The following is a 10029-nucleotide window of genomic DNA, read 5'->3' on the forward strand; positions in this document are numbered from 1 at the left end:
TTATTATTCTGACTACCATTCCCTGACAGTTACTCTTTATATTTCTGAATCAATAGGTGAGATTAGCTAGCAGTTTCTTTTTTATTTCTTTCATATTTTTATTTTTTAGCAAATTTTATTGCTGATTTAATTGGATATTTCTATATTTACATTTCATATGTTACTTTCTCTCCAAATTTCCTCTCCATAAGTGTCATAACCGGTCCCACTCCCCTTCTTTTACAACCCTCCATACTGCACCTTGACATTCCCTTGAACTGGGAGCCAAACCTGAGAAGGACCAAGGGCTGCTCCTTCCATTGGTGCCCAAGAAATCCATCCTCTGCCACATATGGTGTTGGAGCCATAGGTGTGTCCATGGACAGCCTTTGAATATAGGTTTAGTAACAGAAAGCTCTGGTTTGTTGGAATTGTTGTTTTTATGGGGTTGAAAGTCCCTTCAGCTCCTGTAATCCTTTGTAAATATCTACCAAGAAGAGACCCGTTTTCAGTTCACTGGTGTGCCACTAGCATTCACTTCTGAATTTAACATGCTCTAAGTGTGTCTCTCTGGAAAGATCTTTCTCCAGTTCTTGGCAGCATGCACCTCTTAGCTTCATCAATCTTATGTAGTTTTGGTGTCTCCTACACCTATGAGGTTAGGTGGAATTTTAACATGGGTTATGTACAACTAGGTCAAGAATGTAGAATCCACAAATGACAATACTAAATAGATTGAATCCTGTACTTATGAAACTATTGATGTTAAGTTTTCCCTGGACCTCAAAACATTCCTCTCTCTGCCCATCCTCCTGAACCTTATGTTTGGCATGAACAAAGAATGGTGTTAAGAAATCCTCTATCCTCAAGTCTGAACCTTGGAAATAGGGAAGGTAGATATTAGAGAACTGATTATTTTTTTGGACTACAGAACCACATTCTAGAGTTCACATTTTCCTTTGCTTTACTGATGTCTGTTTATTTTTGGATAAAGTCAGGATTTGGGAGTTTATCATTTGAAGTAGGTACACAATATTTACATTGTTATATTCACTCTATACTTGGGCCAAAATCATTGCAAAAAAATGGAATTGTAAAACAGAATTTTTGAGTAAACATTAAGGAATATTTATAAAGTCCCCTATCAAAGAATGTACAATAAGAAAGTGAAACACTATATTCATTCAATTAAAGGTCTGTAGGGAGAATACCGGGCTTTGGGAAAGAGAGAAAACCTACAAAATTGTTCTGTATGTCACAGGAATGAACCTGGGGAAAAATATCTAGAAGAATCTCCTCTACTACATCTTCCTAAAACTTTTATACCCATGCCAAGCCCCTGGATAACTTTCTCCATTGAAAGCATGTAAACACTAATGAAGCAAAGAGATTTCTACAGCTTTAGAGAGATGGATTTCTTAAAGGTTTCCACTGTGTCACAGGAGACATACCTGGAAACGGCACTCCAAATCTGGTCAATGTAGGGAAATCTGTTTAGCAGGTAGGACATGACAGTTCACAGTGACATCAACATTAGGCCATTCCACAAGTAACCTGGACTCCCCTAGCTTCTTCTGTGATGTCAAAAGTGTTGTCGTGGCTGCAACTGCCTCTCAGATATCCCTGCAGTACTTCTAGGGTTTTCAAATTGACCTCTAATTCAGAGTAAACAGCCTAATGGGAAGGAGAGGAAAAAAGATAAAGTTATCAGTGTTGTGGAGAAGGAAGCTTGCCTTCCATCTTTGTATAAAAAAAGGAAGAATTACGTCATCCTTGGGATAGCTCATAGAGTCCTTAGTATGGATTGAGAGGTCTCTGAAGAGTTAGCCTTGCTGTGAGCCTTCCACATATGGGAATCAGGAGCTGGGAGTCTCTCAGAAGCATCTGGACTTCCCTGTTCTTATTGTTCCTGGAAGTCAGAGAGTTTATATCATTATTTTTTTTATTCCAAAACCAAGTGATGGGCAGGGCAGTTGTTTTCCTGAGAGCTCATAGCCATTATTCTTTTTGTCAAGAAGAAAAAGGTCCTAAGGAAGAAGTGAAAGAAAAGTATTCTGTCCTCGATTCAGAGTAAACTCCTCCATGCTTTGGATTCCTATAGTGCAATTTTTTTCTGACACTGATATCTGGAAGAGAGAGGTGTTTCTAGTTGAGTCTTCATCATCTCAGTCTTTCCACTAGTATTACTCTGACTACCATTCCCTGACAATGACGTTTACATTTCTGAGTCATTAGCGGTAAATACCAGGCAGTGTTCTTTTCTTTAATTTTTTCATTTTTGTTTATTTTTTAGCAAATTTTGTTCCTTTTTTTTAATTGGTATTCCTATATTTACATTTCAAATGTTATTTCTTTTCACTATTACCTGCCCATATGGTCCCCAACTGGCCCCACTCCTCTTTATCTATAACTCCCCTTACTGTCCGTTTTCAGTTGACTGATTTGCCGCTAGAATTCACTGCTGTATTTGATATGCTCTAGCTGTGTCTCACAGGGAAGATCTATGTACAGTCCCGGCAGCATGCACTTCTTAGCTCCATCAATCTTATCTAGTTTTGGTGACTGATGTGAATATATTTTTGCCACATGTACACCATTCTCTGAATGGGATTCACTCAGACTCTGCTCTAAATTCATAGATATTATTGTTCCACCCTTTAAGAAGGAGTAAAGCATGCACATTTTGTGTACCTTTTCTTGAGCTTCCAGTTGTCTGAGGACTGCATCTTGGGTAATTTGAGCTTTTGTGCTAATATCCACTTTCAGTGATTTCATATCATGTGTGATTTCATACCATTCTGTGATTGGGTAACCTCAATCATTATGATATTTTCTAGATCATTCCGTTTGTCTACGACTTTCTTGAGATAATTTGTATTGATAGCCGAGTAGTACACCATTGGGTAGATGTACCATATTTTCTGTATCCATTCCTCTGATGAAAGCCATTAGGATTTCTTCTAGGTCCTGGGTATTATAAATAAGGCAGCTATGAACATAATTGAGGATGTGTCTTTTTTGTATGTTGGAGCATCTTTTGATTATATGCCCAGGAGAGGTATATCTGTGTCCTCAAGTAGTGTAATTTCCAGTTTTCTGAGAAATCTCCAGACTGATTCCCAGAGTGGTAGAACCAGTTCTTATGCCACCAACAAAGAAGGAGCATTCCTCTCACTTGACATCCTTATCAACATCTGCTGTCTCCTGAGTTTTTATTTCAGCCATACTTATATGTGTGTGGTGGAATCTCAGGGTTGTATTCACTTACATTTCCTTGATGACTAAATATGATGAATATTTCTTTAGATGCTTCTCAGATATTTGATATTCCTCAGTTAAGAAATCTTTGCTTAGTTCTGTATCACAATTGTAATAGGGTTATTTGTCTCTCTGAAGCGTATTTTCTTGAATTCTTTGTATGTATTAGGTAATAACCCCCGGTCAGGTGGAGGATTGGTGTAGACCTTTTCCCAATCTGTTTCCTGCTGTTTTGTCCTAATGACAGGGTCTTTGGCAGGCAGTTTTTACTACGTTGAAGAAATATCAATTAGTGAAATAGAAGAGGGACTGGCTCCTTCCTGACTTCTGTATGTGTCCTGAACAGTAATTGGGGGAACTAAACAACCATGTTCTATTCCTACAAGGCATGTCTATCTACACTCGTAGGTCTAAAGAGACTTAGCAGTGATCCTGGGCATCTGCACATCAGCTGTATGCTGATGGAGTTTGTAATTTTCATCCTGGCTTCTGTAACTACATGGTAAGATGTTCTGAAGCCAAATTACACCCTATGCAGATGTGTATATGCCTGAGGAGGCTGTATTCTTGGTTTCCTGAGGCATAGCTAAGGGAGACATAGGACATCAGAACTCCCTGCTCAACTAATCTCTGGGAATGCTGACATGATGGCTTCATCTCTTTATATGTTCTTGAATATCCTTTGATTTTCTAGCATTGGACTGCAATGAATTACTATGCAGGAGAGGTTTGGGAAACACCTGAACTCTTCCATTAGAAATAAGTGAGATGGGCTGTATTTGCATTCAATTAATTGTGTTTGTTTCTGGTCTTTGTTTGACCATGCAGATCTACTGTCTCATATTTCACTGATCATGTGTCCACATTGGGGGGAAAGCACACCTCACAATTGTTTCCCATCCTCCATCCTGGGGTCTTAGATTTTAGTGCAACCCTTCACATTTTATATTTTAGATCCACTGTCCTAAGTTTTTAGGACATGCATATCTCTATTATCCCTGCACACTGTGTGTGTGTGTGTGTGTGTGTGTGTGTGTCTGTGTGTCTGTGTGTATCTGTGTATCTATTGTTGCATGTGTGTATGTTTGTGTCCTGAAATATTTAATTTGTATGCAAGTTTACAGAAACCTGGCCACTGAGAGAAGTCTATATAAGAAATCTATAAACTGTGGATGGGGCATAATCCAAATGTTCTCCCACAACGTGGCCTTCCAAAAAGAGTAGCATAATCTGCAATAAAAGAATATGCTTGACAAAGAAGTGCAGGCTGGCAGGAACTGGATGTAGATCTCTCCTGTGAGAAATAGCCAGAATACAGCAAGTACATAGGGGAATGCCAGCAGCAAACCACTGAACTGAGAACGAGACCCCAGTTGAAGGAATCAGAGATAGGACTGGAAAGCCTTGAAGGGGCTTGAGACCCCATATGAACAACAATGCCAAGAAACCAGAGCTTACAGGGACTAAGTCACTACCTAAAGATTATACATGAACTGATCCTGGGCTCCCACCTCAAATGGAGAAATGAATAACCTTTTAGGAGCACCAGTGGAAAGGCAAGTCCTTGGTCCTGCTAACACTGAACCCCCAGAGAACGTGATTTTTGGGGGTAGGACAGTAATGGAGGGAGGATGGGGATGGGAAAACCCCTATACAATGGGGTTAGGGGTTAGAGAGCGGGATTAGGGGGATGTTGGCCAGGAAAGCAGGAAAGGGATTAACAATTGAAATGTAAATAAGTAATACTCAAGTATATAAAGAAAAAAAATCCACTTCAGAACAAAACATGGAGGAAATACCCTGACATGTCTACATTATAACTGTGAACTCTGACATTGTTTTCCTATTTTCTGTGGTCAGACATGTGGCCTTGGAAGCCAATCTGCATCCTGTGGATCCGAAAATAAGCTGAGAGAGACTTTCAACTCGGTCACATGAAGCATGTCAAATGCATGACAGGACAGTTGCAGCCATTGTGACACTGCCATCCCAATGGATACATGGAAATGTTGACAATCACAGAGTGGGATTCTCATTCTGAACTTTGACACCCAGCTAGGAAAAGTGTAACCTGTCAGTTAACTTCCTGAGTACCATCCACAAGCCAAGGTTATGCTCAGATGAAATACTGTTGAAGATAGGTGCTGTCCCTTGAGAGCTGCATCCGAGAATATGTGGAAGACCATTCAGCGTCTTATCAGAGTAATGAAAAACAGACAAAGGGGGCACATCTGTGTTGCTTTTTTGGGCCACTATAAGTATGTTTTCCTGGCTACGGATTTGCTCATTGATATCAAGTGTCTCACGCTGGTAAAGGCCAAGGTGTATGAAGCCTCAATATCAAAACTGGTTCTAAGGTTCTTTCTTAGTTACTGGGATTTACAGGCAGTCCTTCATACCTTGTCTTCTTGATTCACAAATTCTTTTCTGGCTTCATGTACATAAGGCATATTCTTTCATTCTCTGTGTATGTGTGTGGCTCTCTCCCGCTCTGTCATATTTTTCCCCCTTTCCTTCAACAGTCTTTACTAATCATAACATATTTCATGCCAGTTTATGCACTTCCTTATCTCATAAACCCCAGTGTGATCTGAACTTGGTGTCCTCTGGAGAACCGCAATTAGAAATAGAGTTGACATCCAACTCTACTAGACTAGAACTTAAACAGCTGTGAAGATGCAGATTATTCAACAACTCCCAACTAGCCTAGGGCCCAATACGCATGTATGGAAGGTAAATTTTCAGAGATCCAAGAAATGCATGGCAGGCTGACCATGGGCTGGCTTCTCTTTGCTGAAACGGCCACCATGTGGAGAAAGGTAACATGGGGCTTTAATAAACATGTATAGTTTAATAATACCTAGACTCTACGTTACTTTACCATTCCCTGTCTGTATGTTTCTAATGGATGTTGTCCAGAAATGTAGGAGTGACACCCTTTCAAGAGTATAGACGTTGTCACATGTGGCACACAACAGAAGAATTTGACTTTTCTTCCCTGGTTGCAGCTCCTTATCAGTGATCTACAACATCTTTGTCCCCATGACTGATGCTTTGTTTTGGGTGTGTGTGTGTATGTGTGTGTGTGTGTGTGTGTGTGTGTGTGTGTTTGTTTGTGTGTGTGTGTTTGTGAGTATCTGTCTGTCTGTCTGTCTTTGTCTCTGTCTGTCTGTTTCCTGCACATGACACCTCTCCATAGTACAGCATGACTTCTTAATTGCTCATTCCAAGGTTGATCCATCATGGTTTCTCTGACTGTTTTTGAGGTCTCAAATTGCACCTATGTTAACCAATGCACCTGTAGCCTGACCTGTGAACTTCTGCTCACATCATAAACAGCCCCATGGCTAAAACATATTATTTTTGAGGCTCTGAGTATAGTTTTTATTCGAATTTAAAAAATTATTCCTTATTTTTACTCCCCAACATAACTGTATTACTCTGTTGATCTTTCCAAAGTCTTTGCTTACTTGTAATTATCTATGTACCTGCTCTACAAAGCAGGCATAATCCCAACCCTCCACCATTAGTTAGGAGGAGCAATGGATGAGGAAATTGGAGAAAATGATCATTTAGCTCCAGAAGATGTCCCCTTAGAGGGATTATCTGTTTAGAATCCTTGCATCAACAACAATCTTCCTGACCTAAGTTCTCAATTTCCTTTCTCCATTGTCATTTTCAGTGTGCAACATAAGGTGCAATTTCTGGGCTTTGTTTGAAAATTTAGGATTCAATATCTGTACATGAAGGTGGGAAAGAATTCAATAAATCGGTCATATCTCCATTTTACAAGGTAGAGTGATTGAAAGTATTCCTTTGTGTCTCAGGCAAAGGTACTGGAAATGGCAACTTGGCTTGTTGATTTGGAGAATATCTAGTTAATGCTAGTGATGTGCTGTTGAAGGGGACACTCCTCTAGATACACTATTGTATGCCTGAAATTCCATGGTATTCTCTGAGATGTCACTAGTGTTATGGAAACAGAAGCTGCCCTTGTGGTATTTAGTTAGTGCCTATTGGTTTACACACAGACATATTTTTCACGATTATCAAGTTGTTTACATGGAAAACAGAGTGCACGGAGAGATGAGAGTCAGACGAAAATGAAATTAGGACTTCTTTCTTGTTATAAACGTTCAAAAGAAAGAATCTGGTGTAAAGCAGAGAGAGTAAGCCCTTAGCCATTGCTGGGGAGTTTCCTGGGGAAGCTGTGCTTCGGTCAGACCCTCTAGGAGCAGGATTTATGGTCTGAAACCTCTGGATTCTTAAAGAAGGGACCAAGAGTCAAGAATATCTGATGAATATTTGGCAGACAGCCAGGAATTGAGAAGCAGTTGGTTTGCTATGATTTCCTTAATTTCACTCTGAATGAGAAAGATATCCAATAGGAGCCACATAGATAAAACTTCTTCTCTCAGGATAGAGTATTGGACTTCATCTTCAGAGGATTCCTGTACATGTCATTGGCATGTTGTGACAAGAAGAGAGAAAGGGATACTCCCCTGGACATGTATCAAGATCTCAGACTCATTTTTCTTGAACATACATGATTAGGGCTTGGTGGTCCTAAGCACTGTGGACTACAGAACTTACCTGCATATATCTAGGAATCATGGTTGGAGGCAGGAGCATAGCTAATAGGTCCATCTTAAAAAGAGCTTTCTTACTCTTTCAGTGCTTCAAAGTGTCTGTAGATTTCCCCTTTCCTCATGCTTTGTTGGTGGACTCAGCATGGTCCCTCCTGTGACTGTTCCATTAATATGCACGTTCCCTTGTCTTTATCTATAGGGTCTGCTGGAAAGGCATCATGCCAACCTTCCACCATCAGTGAGCAAGTACAGCAGCTTAAGAAGTTGAGATACTGACTATTGAGCTCGAGAAGAAAACCTGTGAGTTGGGTAAACTTCCAGGAAAACTGACCCATTGCATCAACAGAATTTCAACAAAAGATAGTCATTACACACAGTCATTTGTTGACTGTCTTGACCTCTCTGTGTTAACCCTAGTATTCTCACATCAGAAGAAACTGCAAGTCCAACATCCTCATGCACAAACTACCTTTTCTGATGTGCCTCTCAAAAGCAGAACTTGAAGCTAGGATACGAGTGTAATGGGAGCTATTTCATTTCTCAGAAGAGCATAAACTGTGTTTGAATAACAGTTGAGAAATGGCAAGCAATGGGTGAGCTCTCATCCTGGATTTTCATAGACAAAGAATGCATTTTCTGTCCTCAGGGGAACACAGAAAGGTGGTCAACTACAGAAGGACAGTAACTTATACTTCGATAAGTAAACTTTGGTTTTTTATTTATTTTAAAGATTTATTTTATTTGATTTTTATGAGTATCCTGTACCTGTCAGACACACCAGAAGAGGGTATCAGATGACATTATAGATGGTTGGATGCCACGATGTGTACACTTGGAATTGAACTCTTGACCTTTGGAAAAACAGGCAGTGCTCTTAAATGCTGAATAATCTTCCCAGCCTAAACTACTTCTTCTTCTTCTTCTTCTTCTTCTTCTTCTTCTTCTTCTTCTTCTTCTTCTTCTTCTTCTTCTTCTTCTTCTTCTTCTTCTTCTTCTTCTTCTTCTTCTTCTCCTTCTCCTTCTCCTTCTCCTTCTCCTTCTCCTTCTCCTTCTCCTTCTCCTTCTTCTTCTTCTTCTTCTTCTTCTTCTTCTTCTTATTATTATTATTATTATTATTATTATTATTATTATTATTATTACTAAGCAACCTTAAATAGATAAAAATTAACCCTCCTGCAATGGTCTTCCCCCTTCCCTGTCTCAAGAAGCACTTACAATAAAGAAAGTCACAAAAATATCTGCCCCTCGACCTCAGCACTAAATAAAGAAAAATTTTACTTTTTCTTAGCTATAGAGATTTTCTTGATGACCGGGCTCATAGCTTCAGACTTGAAGTCAGGGATACTATGGACAATGGAGGTTCTTTTGCTGCTTACATTGGAGGAACTGGAAAAGAGTGAGCAAGACTAAGGTGTTGGTCCACCACCTGATCCCTTGCTGAGAACAAAGTCTTCCCTTCACAGCCTGGGAACTGGGTTAGCTGGTTAAGCAGGCATAGCTAACAAGCCAATCCAGTTTTGTAAACGTTTAGGATATATAGAGTATAAAGGGAGAGCATTTCATTGACTATGTTGTATATAAACACTGTCTACTATGTTCTTATCACATGCAAGCAAACTTTGGTGGATTTTGTCTATCCTGGGGTCCACAAAGATCGCTTCTCACTCTCATTGCCATTTCTTCCCTGATAGGACCCTTAAGAGAACTGAGGGAGTCAGAGAAAGCCACAGAAAAAAAATTCTACATTGTAGAGATCAAGGACTTCTCATAAGAAACACTTCCTTGTAGCTGAGAATTTAGCAGAGAGGCAAATTGCAACCAACGCTTGATAATGCAGCTGATTTCTGTTATAGAGGCTCATTGACTAACTATTCTTTTGGATAAAGGAAGCATCAAAAGTTAGCATGAGATCAAAAAAAGACTTAAAACTGAGTCAGAACTCTGATACGACCCAGTGTGGGTCACAAATAACATGAAGGGTATTTGTTTGATCAAGAGATACTCTGCTGGAGTCCTCAGATTCATATGACTTGAAAATCTGTCACAGCAAACTGTATTGATATCATACACTAGTCCAGAGAGACCATACCCAAAGATATATAATTCCTTCTGAAATACAGTGTTGAAAATACTGAACATCACACATTTGAATGTGAGGCTAAAATTAATGTTCTACAGAGATGAAAGCATTCCCTCAATCCTT

General features: G+C 39.6%; 1 protein-coding gene across 1 annotated transcript in view; it reads left to right on the plus strand.

The window, feature by feature from the left end:
• Positions 1-6094, plus strand: part of LOC134484322 (uncharacterized) — a 170209-nt gene extending 164115 nt beyond the window's left edge. Inside the window, exon 8 of the mRNA XM_087601388.1 lies at positions 5098-6094. The gene's annotated coding sequence lies outside the window, so the exon portion shown is untranslated. The remainder of the gene's footprint in view (positions 1-5097) is intronic.
• The last annotated feature ends 3935 nt before the right edge of the window (positions 6095-10029 follow it).

The sequence above is a fragment of the Rattus norvegicus genome, chromosome Y (genome assembly GCF_021556685.1).
Source record: "Rattus norvegicus strain SHRSP/BbbUtx chromosome Y, alternate assembly SHRSP_T2T, whole genome shotgun sequence".
NCBI classification, from domain to species: Eukaryota; Metazoa; Chordata; class Mammalia; order Rodentia; family Muridae; genus Rattus; species Rattus norvegicus.